The sequence below is a fragment of the Palaemon carinicauda genome, chromosome 1, assembly GCF_036898095.1.
Source record: "Palaemon carinicauda isolate YSFRI2023 chromosome 1, ASM3689809v2, whole genome shotgun sequence".
Lineage (NCBI taxonomy): Eukaryota > Metazoa > Arthropoda > Malacostraca > Decapoda > Palaemonidae > Palaemon > Palaemon carinicauda.
Window position 1 is genome coordinate 22,306,700 of NC_090725.1, and position 3,604 is coordinate 22,310,303.

General features: G+C 33.7%; 1 protein-coding gene across 1 annotated transcript in view; it reads left to right on the forward strand.

The window, feature by feature from the left end:
* Positions 1-388: 388 nt before the first annotated feature.
* Positions 389-3,604, forward strand: part of LOC137647243 (uncharacterized) — a 194,367-nt gene continuing 191,151 nt past the window's right edge. The window contains exon 1 of the mRNA XM_068380642.1: positions 389-463. The gene's annotated coding sequence lies outside the window, so the exon portion shown is untranslated. The remainder of the gene's footprint in view (positions 464-3,604) is intronic.

Consider the following 3,604-nt stretch of genomic DNA (forward strand, 5'->3'; position numbering starts at 1 on the left):
TTATCAGCTAGGTTTATATTATATAAATATTATCCCGGTTATTATTAAAAAAAAAAAAAAGGCACTGGGTTAAATTTCTATTTTGGTATTAGCTACGTTCATATTTAAATGTTTTGCCGTTGATAGGTTTATTTATTTATTTTTTTTTTTTTGTGTTAGATAGGATTGTATTATTATTATATTAGAAACATTCTTGTTCTTTGTTTTTATAGGCTAAGTTTATTATTGTTGGTTTAGCTTGATTTATATAAAATATGTAATGAATAATATTGTTGATAGCATTCACTACTATGTTTTATCATTACTTTTTCTAAAAATTACTATACCTATAAATTCGTTATTCTTTCTTTTCAGCACTTGGCCTGGGAGCCTGGAGATCATAATACATGTGTAGCAATATCCTTCAAGATCCTAAATTTTACATCTCAGACCACTTTGTAATTTCTTGCTGTTAGTCATACAAGTAAGTGTTAAGGAAATATTTTCTTGCATTAAAGTAATTCACATATTTGAAATGTAAGTTACATTTATTCTTTAATTACTGAATGGGAAAGAATTTCATGAGGTAATATATGTAAAAGAGAAAAATTTATATTTCTTTTTGCTATATCAGGAATGCTGGTTTTTTATATGCCAATTCTTATCAGATTATCAAAATTTTTTTATTGAATTTCAAGCTATCAAATTAGCCTCGCAGCGCTGAGTTTCATTGCAAAGGGAGACGAGATAACCACACCGCTGTGTGTATTGTCAACCAGGGATGTTATTGTTGAAACCGTCATTGTTCATTATATGTTGAAGATAAGACAAAGCATGAATAATAACATCATTGTGTGAGGATAAGAATGATTAAACAAATTTTTTTCGGAAAATGATTTTATATTTTAAATGCATAATTTTGGCACCATGATTTGTAAAAAAAAAAAAAAAAAAAAAAAAAAAGGACTATATATATCAATAAGCCAGGGAATCGAAAAGATTTTATTACATAAAGTTTGTATGAGATGCATGGACCTTATTTTCCTATTCAAATACTGAATATTGAAATTTCATTTTACAAAGATAACCTCTAAATTTATATCTGATTACATTCCCATTATGCTCATGTTTAATACATGCATTATGCATGTGTATATATATATATATATATATATATATATATATATATATACATACATATAAATATATATATACATATAAATATATATATATATATATATATGCATATATATATATAAATAAATATATATATATATATATAAATATATATATATATATATATATATATGTATAGATATATATACATATACATAGATATATTTAGATATATGTATATATATTTATATATATACTGTACATTATATATAAATATATATATATATATATATATGTATATAAGTAAATATATATATATATATATATATATATATATATATATATATATATATGAATGCATGTATATATAATATATATGTATGTATATATGTATATATATGTATGTATATATATATGTGTGTGTGTGCATATACAGTATATATATATATATATATATATATATATATATATATATATATACATATATCTTCTTCTTCCCAGCTGGTTCCCATTTTTATATGGGGTCGCCGTTGCGGATGAGCCGTTTCCATCTTTTTCTATTCTGCGCTTCTGCCTCATCAATCCCCTTCTCCTGTAAGTCTCCTCTCACACAGTCCCTCCATCTCTTTCTTGGTCTCCCTCTTCTTCTTCTTCCTTGAACCTCCATCTCCATAGTATGTCTCCCAACGTGGTCCTCATCTCTCCTCATCTGGTGTCCATACCATCTCAGCCTCCCTTCCTGCACTTTCTTTGATATTTCCACCACCTTTGTCGACCCCCTTATGTAGTCATTTTTTATCCGATCCTCTCTTGTCACCCCAGACATCCCCCTAAGCATTCTCATTTCTGCCACGTCCATCTTCTTCTCCTCTGTCTTCCTCATGCTTGCTGTTTCCGTTCCATACAGCATTGCTGTTCTTACCACTGTCTTATGAAATTTTCCTTTCAACCTCAGGGGTATTCTTTTGTCACAAAGAACTCCTGAGGCTGCTCTCCAGTTGTTCCAGCCTGCCTGCACCCGATGTTTAACTTCATCTTCCATACCTCCTCCAGCGTTAACAAAGGATCCCAAATACTTAAACTTATCAACTCTCTTTATCTGCTCTCCTCTAAGATGAATACTTTCTCTATCATCCCCCTCACTGGTGGTACACATATATTCTGTCTTAGATCTACTTATTCTCATTCCTCTTTCCTCCAGTACTTGCCTCCACCTTTCCAATTTCATTTCCAGATCTTCCCTGCTCTCTGCGCACAGAACAATATCATCTGCATACAATATGTTCCATGGTACTGCCTCCCTTACCTCTTCTATTAAAACGTCCATCACTATGTTAAAGATAAATGGGTTCAGAGCTGACCCTTGGTGTAATCCTACTCTCACCTCAAAACCCTCTGTCTCCCCAGCACTGCTCCTCACTCTAGTAAATACATTACGGTACATCTCTTGTATCAGTCGAACGTACTTCTCTGGCACCCTGCTCTCCCTTAGACTCCTCCATACCTCTTGTCTTGGGACTCGGTCATAAGCCTTTTCAAGGTCAATGAATACCACGTGCAGGTCTCTTTGCTTTTCCCGGAATTTCTCCATTAGTTGCCTCAGACAAAATACACCATCTGTTGTTCCCCTCCCCCTCATGAATCCCATCTGCTCTTTACCTATTTCTACTTCTTCTCTTAGTCTGGCATCTATCATCCTTTCCAGTATCTTCAAAGTGTGGGACATCAATTTGATACCTCTGTAATTCCCACACTCTTGGACATCCCCTTTCCCTTTGAAGATTGGGATCATTATACTCCCACGCCACTCATTTGGTATCTTTTCCTGCTCAAAACTTTATCATGAGATCGTACAGTATATCCACTCCTTCATCTCCTAAGGCTTTCCATTCCTCCACAGGAATCATGTCTGGTCCAGTTGCCTTCCCATTCTTCATCTTCCTCAGTGCATTTATTACCTCTTGCCTAGAAAAACTTATTACCATGCCAAAATTCACCAGTCCATCCTCTCTTAATAATCTATCATTTTCTTCATTCAACAGCCGTTCAAAATATTCTTTCCATCTCTTTACAATGTCTTCCTCCTTTCTAAGTACTACACCATCTTGATCTTTTATTTGTTTGATGTGTGTAATATCTTTGGTGTTCTTATTTCTAGTCTTCGATAGCTTGATCATCTTGTTTAATCCTTCCTTTGTCCCCAGCTCATTATACACATCATCATATGCCTTAGCTTTAGCTTGGGCTACTACCTTCTCCACCACCTTGTTTTTCTCTTTGAACCTCTCTCTGTCTCCCCCTGAATGTGACTCTTCCCATCTCTTCTTTGCCTCCTTCTTATCTTTTACAACTTTCTCAATTTCTTCACTCCACCACCAACTCTCCTTTTCTTCCCATATGATACCAGATGTCTCTCCTAGCAGCTCCTTCCCATGCCTTCTCATTACTGCTGCATTTCGCATCCACCATTCTTGAACATCTTCAATTCCTATATCAATATCCTCCAAAA